Below are 9,645 nucleotides of genomic sequence, written 5' to 3'. Positions count from 1 at the left end.
CCAAACTGGAAATAAATTGCAAAGTTTCAGTTTGCTTGAAACAGTAAGTGTAATTAACTATTGGACTGCCTTATACATTGCTGTGGCAAATTATCCATATTTGATTTATATAATCTTTCTAAAAGATGTGCTTTAATTCACTGCAACTTGCTGTTTTGCATGAGGAAAATTCCACAGCCTTTCTTGTGTAGGAGGCTGTATTATATTATGAAAATAGTTTATTCTGGCTTTAAAAGCAATTCATCCATGTTCAGCTCATTTTTATCATAGTCTTTGAGCAAGTTGCATACCACTCCTGGGGTGTGGCAGCGAAGCAAGTAAGATGATTTACTACATTTCCAGAGGTGTGACTTGGCACTTTCCTCCAGACTTGTGCTTCAGACTGTCTCCATTTGACCCAACTGTAAGTGAGAGCCAGGTTCCGGGCCTTTGGACACAAAAGTGTCCAAACGTGAATCTGAAGTTATCACTATTCTTTCTGTCATTTTTTGTAGACAGTGTTAATGCCCAAGTCTGATGGGCCAGCTGATGTTCTTGATGAGGCTGTGTGTCTAACTGTCTCAAGTCATCTTTGAATTGCTCCTCACTTCATTTGGATGACACTTATGAAATGCCAGTATTTTTGTTGACACAGTGGAGAAATACAATATTTAAAATAACTGAAATGGCCAAGTCTTTTCATATGTTTCTTTCATTAAAATTACCAAAAGAAAAAAAAGGCCGAAAATGCTTTTGGAAGACAGACTATAGATCAAGGCAGCATATGAAGAATCAAAATGAAAGACACCCTGTTTTTATTTCACTGATAAAGCATGCAAAACTGTTACAGGAAAGGTTATAACATTCCAGTAAGTGTTCCTAGAGGTTTGTGACTGTGGCAAGGATCTTAAGGCACTGATTTTTTTTATGTATCTGACATGTTTACTACTAGCAAAATTAAGATTTATGGCATATGTTTTGCAAATATCAAAAAAGGGAGTAAATAGTGTAAGGAAGATACAAATAGCAGTGTTAATTGTGCAATTCACTTTTTAATTTACATGGTTTTCTTAGGAAAAGAATTTACATTATCTGGGAAAATATTTGGATTGCGGAATGTCACAAATTTTTTTAGTTTCATTAATTTGGCAAGATTATAAAATAGACAACTAAACTAAGTCTATGAGCTAAATGGCAGAAATGTGTTTTTTTCTTTGGTTCTAAAAAAGCAGATGCTTGAGCTGAAGATATAGCAGACCTAATATCTAAAAATCAATATCAGCTTTTATGAGGTGCCAATAGTAAACGGAAAACCGAAAAAAAAACAAACAACCTAGCCCTCTCAAAATATAGATTTGAGGGGGTGCAGCCGAGATCAGGTTAATCAAAACATGGTCAAACACCCTCCCTTCCAACATACTGTAAGGCCAAAACAAAGCCAAAAGCAGTAGCACAATCTAAAATAATATAGCTTTTATGGGAGTGGGCAATAAGTACTATGAAAGCAGGGTCTGAGAAGACTGTGGGGTGCTACCCTTCAAGCAAATGAAAAATTAATTTTTTAGAAACTAAAATACTGATGGCTTTTACTTCAATGTATATTAAGGAGCAACTTAATGAAGAACTGGCAGTGATTGCTCACACAGAATTATACACATAGTAGAGCTCCTCGGGACATACAGTTAAGAAACTCTAAGCTCATTTTGATAGGTTTGTTTCTAATATATTGGTCCAGTTAATTATGATGTAAAATATTTGAAAAGGACAAATGTAGAAGGCTGTATCTCTGGATGCCACTATGACTTAAGAGAATGAGATATACTAGTGCACTACAGTGATGGATAGTTGAGATAAAAATTATATAGTAATACTATTGTATGGGTTCTAGAAAAAGCTTATTTACAGGCACACATTTTAAGGTCAAGAGGAACCAGTAAGGTCAGAATAAGACATCTGTTTTGATCTTCTCTGTAAAAAAACAAGGATTTTCTGCCACTAATTTCTGCCTCAAGCATGGAATTTCTCTAGAGCAGCTCAGGTCATAAAAATTTTTCTTCCATTTTCTAGTGAAGTACAGAGAAATATGGTAGTGTGAACAATGACAATGCCTCTTCTGTATTTGTGACTAACGTTATCTCCAAAAATGGCAACAGGTCTTGCTGCTGCTCTTGTTCACTCTCTAGAGCCACATTTTGTCCCCTTTGCTTTGCATTGCTCTGGCCTTTGGTGTTTTGATTGAAATAATGCTAATAGCTTTGGCTTCCATTAGAAATTTTCTTAGAAGTATTTACTTTGGACTCTAGTATCCTTGTTGCTTAATGAAGAGATAACATAATTATCAGAAATTATAAGAAAGTCACTTTTTAGACTTAGTTGTAGGATGTCACTAGGACTTAGAATGATGCTGTATATTGACATTAGGACCTAATGAAGGATGCCAAACTAAAAAGTCTACTTTGTGGTTCTGTTTTTTCTCTTATTCCCCAGCCTCCACAACCTATCTATTTATAACTATTTTTCCATCATTCAGTAGGGGAAATACTTAGATGTGAACCATTTTCATACTGCACAAAGTTAAAAGTTTTACATTTCCAGTAATGCAGATTAATTACATTCTTTCCTATGCTAGAAGTCCTTATATTTTCTTTGATTCACTTGCAGAAGTTTCTGTTTTCCCCAAATTTTTGCTGAAATTCCCACTGTGTTACGGGATTAATATCTATGGTGCACAGCTGGGAAGCAAGTTTGCAAGTGTACAAGAATGAGCAGACTTGCATCAGCAGGTCAGGATTGAAACCCACCCTCAAGGGCTGGCAGCAGAGATTGCCTCCTAAGAACTTGTATTGTTTTCCACTCAGTGAATGTGCCACTAACTAATGGGAGAGAAATGTTGAGAATCATTCGGTTGTTTTGTTTGCCTGATTTATTATACTTGAATGGATAAAGTACTATTAATATTGCACTTTCAGCAAGAAGTTAAGGTCAGAATAGTCAAAAAGTTACTCATCTGATTGGAGTACCTCAATTTTATAGGTGGGAACAAAATTAGATGTTCTTTTTAGAAGGTGGATATGTGTAGCTCACTTCAGTTCAAAGTGTAAGCACGTAACACCAAACTTTGTGCCAATGTATTATCTGTCCCTACAATAAACTTCCAAATAGCTGTTTCTGTAAAATAGAAGTGTTTCTATACATTCTAGCTATTCTGTCCAAGTCAAATACTGAAATGGACAACGTGACATTAGCAATTATTACTTGGTCTTCAAAATAAAATATATTTGATGTTGGAAGTGTTTGGGGCACTTATAAATGTGTCATCAATGTCAAAAGTTACTTGACATAATTCCTAATATTGACTTCTTTTTCTCCTTATAAGCTCCTTGGGAATGAAAGTATTTTTTCATTGTTCCTTACTTGATTAGAGAATAACACAGATCAAGCAGAAGTCATTCCAGAGACCGGGTTAGAGCACCAGGCTACAGCTAATCCTACAGCTGCCTCCCATAAGGGCTTGTACTCACCCCTGGTATCTCCTACAGTTGTGGCCAGTTAGGTTCCTGCACGTTGAAATTGCCACAAAGAGCAAGATACCTTTTCACCACCCATCCGACTATTTGCACAGTGACCCAGCATCATTGAAGGGTACTGTTATAATTTGCCTTCAATCTTCTTTTGCTCTGAAAGGTCTTCCCTTTCTTTCCTTCTTCTTTATCTAACCCTAGATGAATATCGCAAGTCATCACTAGGGAAGAGCTTTCCAAAGGAGGCCCATTCTGCATTTCACTCTGAAGCACAGCTCAGATGAGAAGAGAGTTGTTGGGGGAAGGAAGTTTCCTTGCCACGGACATTTACAGGGGCTGTTCTGCCATGAGGTGGTAGGACTTTGCTCTGGAGTCTGAGATCTGCAACATCTTTGGAGAGTCTTGATGTCATGGTGGTTTGTGGGCTGAAAGCTGCCCAGTGTTACTGCTGGTCTGTTGATTAAGAGACTCATGCCTTAGAATTAGAAACAGTGACTAGATCCACAAGCAAGGGTGGATACATTCAGAATGTGTACAGCCCTGGAGTAATGTGTTCCTAATACTCATTTCAAACAAATTGGGATTTGTGTGGCTTTCCTTTTCTTCTTCGGTGAGAGTTAGAGACAGAGTAGGAATTACCGTAGGAAGCTCTTGGTCTGGGAGAAAAAGGTTGTCTTTGGAATAAATATTGCACCGAAAACTTTCCAGACTAAGCCTTTCATTAATTTCTCCATGTCATCTTAATATATTTAAACTCTGAACAAAATTATGCGGCAAAATTTCTCCCCACGTGTCATTTTTCCTGAAGTGAAGTGCATACCTTTGAAATTATAAACTTCCGACTTGTCCTAGGAAAATCCTCACTGTATAAATAATTGAACTCATCTGCTGTGAACACAAGTTTTCTGTCTCTAGCAGTCTAAAATACATGCCTAAAGACACATCATGTACGTAGTCCTTTAAATAGTAATTACCCCTGTGAAGTCACTGGAAGCCCTTAAAAGGATTTGACAGTTTCCCCACAATCTTTCAGTGAATGTAGTAGCTGGGCTGTGCAGTGCTACATCCACTGATAATTCAGCAGCTGAGGAACTCTGCAAAGCCTGCTCCAAACTTCTCAGCTGTTGACAGGCTTGACTTGCTGAGAACACTGGTTAAATATAGCACAAGCGAGCTGAGCTCAACAAAGTCATTGCTGTAACACTGTGTGAAGAGACCAGAAGAGGGGAAATACAATCTGAGAACTAAACTGCCAAAGCCTAACACCACCTAGCAACAGTTGAAAAAACTTTTAAACAAAAGTCTGGGTGAGACACAGACAGAGTATACCTCCTACTTCTCCTGCCTGGGATTTCTGCGAGAAGCAGCTCTGGTCTTCTGTTCTCTGCCCCATTTCTTTCATTACTTCAGCTGCTGGTAGACCTAGAAAAGTGGGGAAAGTTCCTCTCTTTGTGTTCTCCTGGGCTGGATCAGTCTACTTCTGTGGTAGTGCTGTGGGACGAGCTACGGCGATCTTGTGGTGCAAAGGATATATTCCTAGGTTCGTGTTGTTGACAGGTAAGACTGAGCTAACCATTCCAATGCATCCTTTTTAAAAGAAGCGATTTTCTTTTCTAGTGACTATTGTCTCTTTCCTTCTATGAACAATCTTGTGCATGATTTGGAAACGTCAGTAGATGAAAGTTGGGATAAAAGTTTTAGATTTTTTTTTTTACACTTTCATCACTGAAAAACATTGCTTAGAAAACTTTCGCAGTTCTTAGAACAGGCACAATCAAGTAGCTAGTAGTAATATGAAAAAATGTGTATAGATTTTGACATGTATCTTGCTTATATCTGCTTACATGCTGAGAGAAGACAAACTGACATTTAAGAATAGAATACATATCATCCTTTATCAGTGATAGTATAGCAGCTATTAAAAACAGTGACAGCCTGTGTGATAAGTAAGAGGAAATAGCCATTTAGTAACTGAATTAACTGAATACTTTGTGACCCAGCGCATTTTTACTTTTTGATTCCTTACTAACTTATAGCACACAGGCACACCTGGTGCCTCTTGTACTGTCCTTGGGACAACAGCTCTTGGTTTTTCCTCTTGTACTTATTTACATAGAATGAATATTAATCTCTGGTCGATTGATAAGCTGTGTAATGCACCCATCCTAAAGACTGACCTTATGTTTTTTGTACCCAAGTGTGCTTCAGCTGGGTCATTGTTGTTAAAGTGTTTGTTTCTTTTAGCAATATAAATGAGAAACCAGTTCTCAGATGTTTTACCCTGACAGCAGAATGGAAGCCTGTTTGTCTGTTGGAAATGCTTATGGTCCCACAATGGTCATGTAACTTAGGGGAGGAATTGCTTAGTGTGATTTGCTTTGTCTAAACCGACAAAAGCTGTTTGGTCAATTGAAGAATGACACCCCCCCCCATCTTTTAAAGCCATTTTCTCCAAACAAAAGAAATCTAGTATGCATAAGTGTTTAAAAAAGTACTTATTATGAATTCATATGCAATATGAATTCAGTTATGAAGGCAAAGATTTAAAGAATGCACTTAACCCATGCAAAAACCCTGTTCACAGATTTATGTAGAATTGTCTCAGATGAAAAATATTTGTCCTAAAGAAGGAATGGACTGACTGAGTCTGTGCTGACTGTGGTGTTTGACATTTAGTCTGTGGACTCTGGGACTGCCTCAGGAAGATGAGAAGGTCTTGCTTTAGCTAAATAATTCTAGTTTCATCTGTGCATACTATATAAATGACATCAATACCACATCTTAGCAGTGACATGCTTAAAGATTGGATGAAATTAAAATACTCTGAAGCAACTTTGACTTGTTGGCTGAGAATGTAACTGCCTGTGAACAATAAGATAAATGAAGTATTAGAATGGAGGAAAAATTTTAAAAGCAAAAATAATGTAGTATATGTTTTATTTCATAGCAAGGGGCACACCACTTAAGCACTAAATAGGAGTACTTTTTGGTGGCTATGATTTAATGTGATAATCATTACTGTGGAATTACTACAGCGCTATGGTATCCCAAATCTAAATCTCAAAAGGAAACTTTGGTATTGCTTTTTAATATGGACATATCCTGAGAAAGTTATTTTTTCGTAAGAAAGCTGTACAGTGAGAACTAAAAGTGAGGCAATATGATTTGTACAGTTTTTGTCATCTTGACATTAGAGTGAAAATTACAGTTTCTTCTTTTAACTGAGTTAATTGGCAAATAATAAACTGTGGACAAATGGCAGATTTGATCTTCTGAATATATAGAGGTGACAAAATCTGGGAAAATGCTACACTAATTATTGACTGCTTTTTGGGTTTAGTTGCTGCTCAGCATAATGTATGGTTTTACAATTTTACTTTTCTTGCACAATTTACTTTTAGCAAAGTTTTCAAAAGCAAAAGCCGAATTTATTAGCCTGATAACTATCAAATGAAGTGACTTTTGAACAGTCTGATAGCAACTTCCAACTCTGACACATGGAGTTGTGGTTTTACACACATCTGTCTTCCTTTCCACTTCAAAATGGAGGAGGAGGCTAAAATTACTCTTCTCAACAGGTGTCCACAAAGAGGCTCTGGGATTTTCCAATCAAATCTGTGGAATATGTAATGTGGCTATTCAACAGATGGTTTCATATTTGAAGAATAGCCAATTCTACTAATGACTGCAGTGAAACCAAGCTCAATTTTGTATCAAATCAAAAAGTGATCTAGGTTTCAGCAATACACTCCATTGTAGAGATTTTCTTGGAAGACAAGTAGACATAGCATACCCATTTATTTTCCCCATTATATATTATTTTGATTTTGTTTATATTCCCATAACTGTGGAATGAATGGTGCCTTCATGGTGCTAAAGACTGTGTATTCCTTCCAATCTGAATCTACTTCCAAACTCTGCCTGTGGCTCATTCTTTCACTTTCATTAGAGCAATATTCTAATTTATGGCCTCTTTTAGCCAATCTAGCCACAGCTAAAGTCATCATCTTAACTGACTCTTTTGTCGTCACCTCAGTCTTTCAATCTCTTTATAGAATGTCTGGTTCTTTCAGCACGAAATTCGAAGACTTGAAATTCATCTTCAAAGCTCAGCACTGTTCTGTCCCTGCCTACATCTGCCCTGATTTTCACATACTCCTCCCATTCGTACCTGGTAGACTATTAACCTTCGGTTCTGGTGTTAACTGGTCCATCATCTGTGCTACTGGCTTTACTAAGCTTGAAAGTGACCTAATGACCTGTGAGTTTTCAGTAGAGCCTCTCACTGTACCACCTGACACTAATGTCATGGAAGGATTAAACTTGTCTACTAGCAGAGCTATGTCAACCAGGGTACGACTACTGAAGACATAGTTGTGCTTCCTCGAAGCAGCTTGTGGAGTAAGTATAAGTATATTGGGAATTCTCTACTTTTACTCGTATGCCTTGTTTTGTTCCTCTGGGTCACAATTTTACCAACGTAGCCATTTCTATACTAAAAACTTCTTACTGCTACAGGTGTATCAGTAAAACTCCTCCTGATACAGGATCTTTCTGTTGGCACAGATTCCACAATTGCTTAATTTAAGGCTTTTGGTAATCTCATCTAACTCAGTTGATGTGCCCCCATGCATAAATTAAGAATGTGCCTCAGAGCTGTGCTGAATCAGAGACCAGGTTTATGCCACTGAATTCAGACTGAGATTTCCTTTGAGTTTAACAAGATCAGGTCTTAGTGTTCAATAATTAACAGATGCGTTTCCAGTCCCCTCAAGAGCATTTAACAAAATCGATCATCTATATTCCTGTCCAAATATTTTTTTTTCCTAAGAGACATTTTACTTTTTCTCCACGTTCCTGTTTCTTCCCTTCTCAAGGTCTGTTGTTGCAGTTTGCCACACACTTTTAATATATAAATTGAATTTGAAGGCAGGGATTTTGTCCTTCTACATGTCTTCTGCATGCTATTTGGAGAAATAGGTCTATAATATTTGTAAAGAAGCCAGATGAAACAGCAAGACAAAGGAGAAGGAATGCCACTTCATCTATTCATACTTCCTATTTCACCAAAAATATTTAGTCTATGAAACCTAAGATAAGAACTGAAAACTAGAAAGATAAAATAGCATATGCGATAGCATAATGATAATCTGTTGTACAGAAAAGTTTAAATATTTCTTTACAAGAAGCACAAACACTTATACTTTTCAGCTTCATCATGTTACTCTAGTGCTTTTTGGTTTTAGCCTTTTCTCCTTTCATTTCTCTCAGTGTTTTCTACTGAAAGTTGTTTCCCAATTTTATACAGAATACTGGGAATTATTTGGGGAATTCAGGCTTTTCTTGATATTGGAGGATATTGGGTAACTGAGGAAACAATTATTTCATAAATAATTAAGATTTGTTAACCTCTCTTTTTCTCATTTAGTAGCTAGTATTTGTACCAAGTTAGTGATACTAGAAAAAGAAAGCATTTATAACACAGCCCTGTAGTTATTCTTTGAGGTACTGGTGTCCAAAGGACAGGAACAATTGTGCTTATTTCCTCTTGAGGAGAGATAGTGAAGGTTTCTAACCATGTTGAAAATTGTGTGACGCCTAATGTATTTGTGAAAATTGTGACTTTCTGGATACTTGACAAGATTTTTCCTTTTATTTTGGGTCTTTTCACCTACTCCTCCAGCCTCTGCAGATAATCTGCACTTTCTATATTACTTTTTATTCTTTACAAACATAGCAACATAAGTACTAATACCAATGCAAACACAGAGTCTCCCTAAATTGGGACAGCTTTTTTTTCTTTTTTTTTTTTCTTTTTTTTTTTTAATATAAGATGGCTTTGCCCTATCATTCTCATTCTGCTTTGGCTGAACTGTATCTCTAAATCTTTTCCACACATAAAGCATGCAAATGCTAACTCTAAAGATGTGATGTAAGATTACATAGATTGTGGTCTCCTCCAAAATGGTTTACACACTTTGCAAATACAGAGAAAGAGATAATTCCTACAATAAAAGCATATATCCTAAAAGCGCAATTGCATTTTATTTTGAAATCATTCTTCTATACATACGCAGCTGTTAAAATGCTTTATTTTTCCTGGGCTGTTTAGTGAGTAGTGTTCTGAGGCAGTGAAGTGGCATTG

The 9,645-nt window shown here is 36.8% G+C and overlaps 1 protein-coding gene across 2 annotated transcripts in view; it reads left to right on the top strand.

Moving 5' to 3' along the window:
* The first annotated feature begins 4,835 nt into the window (after positions 1 to 4,835).
* Positions 4,836 to 9,645, top strand: part of LOC104158401 (filamin-A-interacting protein 1-like) — a 65,837-nt gene continuing 61,027 nt past the window's right edge. Inside the window, exon 1 of one of the 2 annotated variants that reach the window (XM_009696041.1) lies at positions 4,836 to 5,057. The gene's annotated coding sequence lies outside the window, so the exon portion shown is untranslated. The remainder of the gene's footprint in view (positions 5,058 to 9,645) is intronic. The other variant, XM_009696049.1, reaches the window with a different exon arrangement.

Source organism: Cariama cristata, unplaced genomic scaffold (assembly GCF_000690535.1).
Source record: "Cariama cristata isolate BGI_N322 unplaced genomic scaffold, ASM69053v1 scaffold4430, whole genome shotgun sequence".
In the NCBI taxonomy this organism is placed as follows: domain Eukaryota; kingdom Metazoa; phylum Chordata; class Aves; order Cariamiformes; family Cariamidae; genus Cariama; species Cariama cristata.
Note: the sequence above shows the minus strand (reverse complement) of the source record. Positions and strands in the feature narration are given on the sequence as shown.